Below are 9515 nucleotides of genomic sequence, written 5' to 3'. Positions count from 1 at the left end.
AGATTTTGGCAACAGAAGTGGTTCTGGAGAAATCAAATTAAGTGAGGTAACCCAGTCCCAAAATGGCACACATGGTATATACTTACTTGCAAGTGGACTTTAGCCATAAAGAAGAGGATAACCACACTACATTCCACAGATCCAAAGAAGGTAAATAATAGGAAAAGCTCAAACAAGGATGCTTGACTCTCCCTTAGAAGTGGAAATAAAATAGCCACAGGGGGCAGATGGAGGAAGGGAACCCTGTGGGAGAAGAGGTGTTGGGAGGCTAAAAGGGATGTTCAGGAACAGGTGTGGGAATAGAAAGCAGAGATTGCCAGAGGACCAGGAGAATAAATGGAAATCTGCAGTTGGATGGGGTTGGGGAGTACATGCCAGAGACTTGGGAGAAGGGAGGCTCCTAGGAAGCAATGGGAGTGACTTTAGCTAAGACTCAACGCAGTGTGGGTGTGGAACCTGGAGAGGCTTCCTCCTATATCCAGGCAGGAGTGTCATTGGAGAGATGGGACATCAACCCACCCACAAAACTTTCAAACCAAAATTTATCCTACCTCCAAGAAATACAGGCACAGAAGATGGAGCAGAGACTGGGGAAATGGCCAACCAATAACTTGAGACCCATACTTTAGATCTGTGAAGTATATTGTAGGCATCCTGTATTTTATGACTGATATCTACTGATAAGTGAGTGAGTACATGCCATGCATGTCCTTTCGGGTCTAGGCACTGAGTGGGGTTTCCTTACCCAGGATGATATTCTCAAGTTCCATCCATTTACCTGCAAGATTCATGATGTGCTTTTTGTTTTGTGTTTTGTTTTTAAATTGAATAGTATTCCACTGTGTAGATGTGCCACATTTTCTTTATCCATTCTTCAGTTGTTCAGTTGAGGGACATCTAGGTTGATTTTGGCTTCTGGATATTATGAATAAAACTGATATGAGCACAGATGAGCAAGTGTCTCTGTGAGAGAGTGGAGCATCTTTGATATGTCCACAGAAACACCAGTGGAGAGATAGGGACACCAACCCATCCACAAAATGTTCGACCTCAAATTTATGTTGCCTACAAAAAACGCAGGGACGATGGATGGAGCAAAGACTGAGGGAATGGCCAAGCATAACTGACCAAACCAGAAACCCATCCCATGGGCAAGCACCAATCCCTGACACTATTCATTATACTTCATTATGCTTGCAGACAGGAGCCTAGCATTACTGTTCTCTGAGTCTCCACCCAGAAGCTGACTCAGACAGATGTAGAGACCCATAGTCAAACACTAGATGGATCTTAGGGGTTGTATGGAAAAGTTGAGAGGACTGAGAGCCTGGAAGGGGACAGGAACTCCACAGGAAGGCCAACCAAGTCAGCTCATCGGGACCTTTGGGGGCTCTCAGCTACTAAACTAAACGAAGGATATATACAGGCTGCACCTAGGCCCCCTACACACAAGATGTGTGTAGCCTCTATAGCAGATATGCAGCTAGGTCTTTATGTGAGTCCCCAACAAGTGGAGTAGGGATTACTACCAAAGCTATTGCACATCTTTGGAATATGCAAGCTAAATTGGGCTACCTTGTGTGGCCCGGGTGAGAGAGGATGCACCTGGCTCCACAAGGACTTGATGTGCCAGGGTGAGGAGATACCTGGGGGGACTGCCATTCTCTCAGAGAAGTTCCCTGAGAGGGTTGGGTGTGGGACAGGGTGGGGGCAATTAATTAATTGGTTAAACTATTAGGTCCCCCAGCACAAAGTCTGCCTTCATGATCCCATGCCTCCTACCATGATAATGAACTGAACCTCTGAAACTGTAAGCCAGCCCCATTAAATATTTTCATTTAGAAGAGTTGTGTTGGTCATGCTGTCTTTTCACACCAATAAACCCTAAGACACCTCAAAATTGGTACAAAATTGAAATAAATGTACAGTCTGAAATTACAAACTTTAAGAGGAAAATTATTTGGTTGGGAACTTGTCAAATATTTTATAAAACTAAGCCAAAAGCATAGCCATAGTCTTACAATATAAGTTGTAATTTAACAAGAGTAAGACACTTGGATCTTTGAAATTCAGTTTAAGGGGTTGGGGATTTAGCTCAGTGGCTAGCAAGTGCAAGGCCCTGAGTTCGGTCCCCAGGTCCAAAAAAAAAAAAGAAATTCAGTTTAAGTGTGAGCTAAGAAACTACTGAATGTGATGAAATGTTTCCAAAGCACATGTCTGGCAGGGCTTTTATAATAACAAAAATGAATCTCAATAGTCTTTAAATAAATAAAAACTGAAATGTTAACAGGTGAGAAAAATTTTCAAAATGGCCAGGCATGGTGGTACATGACTTTATCCTCAATTCTCAGAATATAAAGGCAGACTCGCCTTTGTGAGTCCCTGCTTGGCCTGATCTACATAATGACAGCCTGTCTCAAACAAAACAAAACAGAAATAAAAAGCCAAATGGGTAAATATTTTATTTTATTTTTAACTTATTTTATTGGATTTTTATTTACATATCAAATGTTATGCCCTCTCCCTGTTTCCCATCCATAAATCCCCTATTCCATCCCTCCATCCCCTTCTATGAGGGTGTTCACCCACCCAACCACTCACTCCTTCCCGACTTTGCTGAACACATGAAAAGATATTCTCCACCAGTATTCATTGAGGAAATGAAAGTTAAAAATCACAATGAAATACCGCTACCTAGGTATTCAGTTATTTGAAAATGTTTCAAAGCCTTTCAAAGAATGAACACAGCAAGTGTTACTACAGACACGTGGCACAAATGGGAGTGAGTTCAACCTGTTGACCTAATGCAAGCCACATGATGCAGGTATGTAAATTTGTTCAATATGAATTTGTGATATAGAATACCACATGGAGCAAATGTAACAATGCAGGTGAATGTGTGGCACCAAGCTTACATGCAGTTATGTCTTTAATTTGGAGTTTGAGGGGAAAAATTAAAAAAGTATAAAGGAAGTTTATGAAAGCAAAGCACATGTTTGTTGTCTTATTGTTTCTATGATCCAATGAGCATAGGTTTATGTTAAAAACTATTAAGCAGGATAGTTAACATATAGGATTTTCAAATGTCATTTATGCCCCATCAAAGGAAATGAAACAAAGCAAAAAAAATAGATATATGTTCATATTTCCTTAAAATCATATGAGTGCTTCTCAACATTCCTAACGGTATGGCACTTTAATACAATTTGTCACATTGCATTTTAATACCACATTGCAGTGATCCCCAACCATACCTACCATTGCTACCTCATAGCTATATATTTGCTTCTCTTATGAATCACAATGTAAACATCTCTGTTTTCTGATGTTCCTAAGCTACCCCTGTGAGAGGGTTGCTCTACCCTCTAATGGGTGGCAAACTACATGTTGAAAACTCCTGGTTTAGAGGAAAATGTTATCATTCGCTCCCAATATGGTGAGTGATGCCTAAATTTTAATGTGGTTTGTACTCTGTAAATGACATATGCTATCTGCACTGTGAAATAAAGAGACGAAAACCAGTGTAATGAAAGAACAAAGGAAATGATAGTGATGAGTTAGGAACACAGAGAAAAGAATGAGAGAGACCTTGTCATATATTACTGCAGCTTCTTATGCTCCAGTCGTTTGAAGATCGTGAATAGATGAAAGAACGGTTCCTTTGATACTGGCAGCCTTAAGAGTGAATTTCCAACAAACAAACAAACAAATAAACAAACAAACAAACAAACTAAAAACAGACTGGATTTCCAAAGTCTTGACTAATAGCTCTCCAAGGCAGAAGAAAAAAAGAAAGTAAAAAAGGAGGAAAAAAAGCCCCTGAGTTACACTTAAACTCTACCATTGCTGTAGGCTTTTACCTCTGAGCCTTCAGGGCTCGTGTGAGCAGACAGTGTAAGTAATAAACACTGTAAGTGGGCACAGAAATCATTCAACAGGCTTTTATTGAGTCCTTGTAACACAGGATGAGTAGTACCCAGGAAGGAATTCTTGAGTTATTTGGAGAGGCTGTGAGGAGAGCTGATGTAGGCTCAGTAACTGCCATTGGCGAATCAGTGTTCTTCCCTCTTCAGATTGGACAAGGTGGTCAGAAAATCAGACCCGAGTCTCCTGCTGCGAACCTAACATTGATGCCACTTGTGTCACTACTGGTTGTTGCGTGGACATCTAAGACTCTGGACTTCCTCTAGAGTTGAGGTAAGTTCCTGGAGCAGTCATAAAAGATTTAGAACAGATCTGGCTGAGCGGTCACTGAGGACAACTTGAAGAAGAAGCTATTTGAATTGGTCTCATCACTGCCAGTGAGAACATGATGCTGAGCTCTGGCTACTGCTGGGCCTCCAGAAATGGCAGCGGTTCTGTTCAATGCCGAGCACTGTTAGGTACTCAAGGAGTTGCTAAGTTTTTCCAGCTGGCTTCAGTCTAAGAAGGGAGCAAGCTGTAACACTCACACGTATCTATTTTCAACAGTTGTGTTAGACCTTCTGGATTCTCTCGTATAGAAATGGAATGAATTAAAGTTCTAATTTGCATAATAAATGGAAGTTAACTTAAGAATGATAGTAGACCAGAATTTGAAACTAAAACTGTAAAGCTTTAAGAAAAAGAGGAATCAAAAAAAAGCAAAAGAGGAATCATAGGAATGATCTGCTGGTTACTTAGTTTTCAAAGAAATGCAAATTAAAATCATGAGCTACAGCTGTACTATTATTCCATAGGCTGACAGCATTCAAATGCTAATGATGATGTGAAACCACTCAGATTCTCAACCCTTGCCGATGGAATAAAGGTTTCAAAGATTCAATAAAGAATGAATAAGACATGGAAATCTCAGGTCCAGGTATGTGCCCACCCCAAAAGAATGCTTCTGCCAACAGATAAATGTCTAAGTAGATGTTTTCAGTAGTTTCATCCCTCCAAATTGATAGCTATAAATAACTCGTATACCTGCAATGAGAAAAGTATTAGATAAACAATATATAATGTATTAATATAATAAATAAATTTGCTTCAGGACTCAGTTTTCACAAATAAAAGAAATGTCATGCTATTATTCCAACATGCATGAAATTCATAGATGAAAGAGTAAGCCAGACAAAGGTGCACACAGAAGAACATATTGTGACATTGTGTGCATGGGAAATTCAAGGGTAGATGAATTTTACTCACGGTGAAACGCTCAGAACTATAATGTTTCTGGAATTGACAATAAACCAGATTCCAAGGGGATCAAAGAGTGCCAAGAATGATCCAATGGGCTTAAACCTTCATAGAAATGGTGTGGAGTTGTATAAATTCATGAATTGAAATTAAATTGTTAATATCTGTATACATCCTATACATTTTCCCTAGGAAAATTGACTGAGAAAAGAGTGAATGGAAATATAAACTGTAAGAGGATATTATCACCAGCATAGCCTTTTGTTTGAGCAGCACCATGGAGGTCTCATACCCGATTATACCCCTGTTTACTTTGGACATGATTTAAATTTTCCATGCTAAAATATTTTAAAAGATTAAAGCATGCCATTTTGACAGTGGAGGGTGTGTGAGTGTGTCAGAGCGGTCAGCAGTGATAATTGTTGCCGAAAATCAAGGCCGTAGAAAGGTTCTTTCATGGAGAATAAAACTGAAGCTTAAGATAAAAAGCCATGCAAGATGATTTGCTATTATTTAATGCTATCAGGAAATCAAGAAAAGCATCATCGTGCGAGTTGGGAGTCAGAAAGGTTTATATATTAGCGAGACAAAGGTTGCACTTCTGTTCTTTATTAGCTTTGTTACATTGTGTAATGCTATTAACCTTTCAAGCTTCAGTTTATGCAACTCTAAAATGAGCTTAATTATCTGTACCTCAAAAAGTAGCAAGAAAGATTTGGCAGTCTTAACGCAGTATAACCAATTAACATATCATATGTAATTAGTACACATTAAGAAAGTTTTGTCATCCTTTTTCCCTAACACATTCTTCAGCCATATCTCCAGCCTTCATAAAGAAATAATAAAAAAAATTGGCAGATCCCTGGAGCTCAATGTAGTAAAGACTCCAGGTTCTGGGTTCTGAGAGAGAGAGAGAGAGAGAGAGAGAGAGAGAGAGAGAGAGAGAGAGAGAGAGAGAGAGAATGAATAGCACTGTATCTGTCCTCTGGCCTTCTGGATGTATACAAAAATGGACATATATACACATGTACACACACTCATATACACAGAAAAATGGATTTACAGTCAGATTGGGAATTGACACAACTTTCTTGAGTACATCTGAGCTGCTAAGTTAAGTATTTCCTTCACTGTTATATACAATACACAAATTACATGATTAAAATAAAGGTATATGTAAATAATGTGAATAATATCAAGTAATATCACTTATTGCTATCAGTTAGCACAATTATGCATAAATATTTTGAGCAGTATTATTTGTTAACACCAAGTTATGCTGAACAATCTTGCTTTTTGGTAGCCAACATATTAAAGTTGATTATTATCATAAAATAAGTGCAATGCTTCGCTATTTTTAGGATTCCTTTTGATTTATTTTTATGTATGCTTGTCTATACGTTTGTATGTCAGTTATGCTTGTGTGTATGCAGCGACCAGAAAAGGATGCTGGATCCCCAAGAAATGGGGTTACCATAGTTGTAAACCCTACAATTCTAAAGTATATGGTGAACATGAAAAGTGAAATTTCGAACTACTATTCTGGATGAAGGAAAGGGTTGTTTGCTTGTTGTTGTTGTTTGTTTGTTTGTTTTGTTGTTGCTATTCCTGTCTATTTGTTCCCATGTCTATTTAAGTAACAGTATTTTTTTCCAACTACAGATGATTTACCTTTGCTCTTTATACCCCCAGGAGAAAAGCTGGCTCAGTAGGGTTCAATCATAAAATAGCATGTCCACAACTCAACATGACATGCTTATTTTGAGGATGAGTCTCTCGTAATCTATTAAAAGATGACTAAGATGTATGTGAACTCTCAATTCCCCAACTTTCAATGGTTAGACTTACCAATGTGAGCTACTGGTGGTTCTCTTCATTTCTGAATTTTCTTGACAATATTAGACATGTATGTAAAATTCTGCCTACTCTTTCATCTACACGCCCTTTTATCTTCCTCTCATCATTTCATAGATCCTCGGGTCCTCCCACAGACTGAACCACCAAACGAAGTGTGAACATGACCTGGACCTAGGCCCCCTGCAAGTAGATAGCAGATGAACAGCTTGGTTGTCCTGCAGGTCCCCCACCAACTGGGCCATGGACTGTCCCTGAATCTGTTGCCTGACTGTGGAGCTCACTCCCTTAACTGGGTCACTTGTTCTTAACTCAGTGGGGGAGGAAGCACTTAATCCTGCAGTGATTTGATGTGCCGGGCTGCTGTGATGGGGGTGGGGGCTCCCCTTTCTCAGAGGAGAAGGGCAAGAGGAATGGAGAGGAGGAGCTGTAAGGGGGGACTGGGAGGAGAGAGGGATGATATTGGGATGTAAAGTGAATAAATAAAAAATTAATGAAAAATGGATTCTTTACCACATTCAAGAATTTTGGTTTTGTTTATGACTCAGTGAACTTATCCCAGGCTAGCCATGGGAATAGATCTATCCATGGTAACCTCTTGGAAAGAGATTTTGGTTGAGAACTGTAAGATAGATAAACAAGTAAAGAGGTGGTGGGATAGATAGACAGGTTTAAAATATTAAAGAAGTTTACTAATCTCAAAGTGGAGTATGCTTGTATGTCTGTTCTTGGACCATAAGATTTGAAGAAGGGTAACGAATACATTTGAAAGCACACTAGTTATATAGTTTGACAAAGGAACAAGCAGTTAGGTTACCTGCAATTTAAGGCCATGCACATGATCAAGTGCATTTAACAAAACAAGTGCTCAAGAATGAAGGAACATTTCCTGGTGCTCAGCACTGTAATTTGAAATTTGATTAGTGCTACCAAAGTGGTCCATAAGGATGATGGGTTCTAAACTGCCATTTAAGACTAGGTATGATGAGACTTTTAAAGTTGGTAAGAAAAATTATGTTTCATCAGACTTATCATTTTTTACATATAGTAATATATAGAAATATTGAATATAGATATAATGAGCTTTAGTCTTTTATAATACATATATAGCATTGTCTCATTCCCTACTTAACCACTCTCTTCAGAACTGAATAGAAACTCCAATATATGAAATAATTGGAGGTTATCCATACTTAAAATATTTCAATTGCCTCATACATTATACAATTTTAATAGATTAAAATCATATTTATATGATAAATATGGTAAAATATCATTGGGAAGGTAGACAGTTAATGTTCCTAGATATTTTTTTCCAGCTTCTAAAACAAAATGGCATCAAAGGAGTGAATTATACACATGCATTTTTTTCCTTAGGGCTGGAGCCTAAGGAGTTCAAAAGCAAGGACTCAGAAGACTTGTTATCTGGCAAGCGTCTGAGAGAAACGGGGCACATTTACCGTAAGAACAACAGGTGATGATTATCACAGCAAACCTCATAGATATCATTCAGTAGCTTTTTACTAAATCACAAAAAGAAAGATTTAATTAATTGCTTATTTTATAAATCCTGATTAATAATCTTAGAATACATTTTATAATTTCAGTGTATCACTTTATTACTAATGTAATTGAATTACAATTATTATTAGAAGACAATATTTAAATGTTATTTAAAAAAATCGGTGCTGGTGTGGCTGTTGGGAAAACGGAACACAAGAACTATAGAAATCAGAGTGGAGGTTCTGTAAGAGCTAGAAATAGAGCCACCACAGAGCAGACTGTACGACTCTAGCCATATACCCAAGAACCTCTACATCTTACTACAGTTATACTTGAGCTTCCAAATTCTTTGCTTTTGTAGTAGGAATTAGCCAGAATAAGTAAATAGCCTATATTCTCATCAGCTAATGCCTTGATAGCGATTCCATGTGAAATATGTAACCAGTTGTTCTCAAACTATGGGTCATGACTCCAACCGTCAGAAGTTATAGGTATTTCTATTATGATTTATAACTAGCAAACTTACATTTTGAAGTAGAAATGAAAATAGTTTTATGGTTGGCGTCTTACAACATAAGGAACGTGTACAAAGAAGGTTGAAAAATCCACTGATCCAAACAAGAAAATAAAATTACACTGAGACAAAAAAAAATGTGATTTTGAAATTTGTAAGTAAATGGATAGAACTAAAAACAATCAACTTAACTTAAATGTCATAGTCTCAGAATTCCAAGTTTCAATTTCTTTCTTTTCTGTGGTACAGGCTTTCTTTAAGCTTTAGACCGTGTTTCATTTGGTAGGTCCACAGAGGTTAGGAAGTGAGTCGAGTGCCATAGAGTAGAAGAGGATCTTTCAAGGAAGTCATTAGTAATCAACAAAGCCCCATGTCAGTGGTCCACACTTTGTTCTAAACAGGATTGGTCTCCCTAGATTTCATCATTGGGGACTGTCTCCCTAGGGGGTCAACAGTTCAACCCAGATCCTCTTTGCCCTTCTAA

The 9515-nt window shown here is 38.2% G+C and overlaps 1 long non-coding RNA gene across 1 annotated transcript; it reads left to right on the top strand.

Annotated features, from left to right (window-relative positions):
• Positions 1-1954: 1954 nt before the first annotated feature.
• Positions 1955-4765, top strand: LOC148001287 (uncharacterized). The gene is made up of 2 exons (XR_015637705.1): positions 1955-4197; positions 4719-4765. It is a non-coding gene; the product is annotated as an uncharacterized LOC148001287 (long non-coding RNA).
• The last annotated feature ends 4750 nt before the right edge of the window (positions 4766-9515 follow it).

Source organism: Rattus norvegicus, chromosome 14 (genome assembly GCF_021556685.1).
Source record: "Rattus norvegicus strain SHRSP/BbbUtx chromosome 14, alternate assembly SHRSP_T2T, whole genome shotgun sequence".
NCBI lineage: Eukaryota > Metazoa > Chordata > Mammalia > Rodentia > Muridae > Rattus > Rattus norvegicus.
This window is presented reverse-complemented; position numbering and strand designations above follow the sequence as displayed.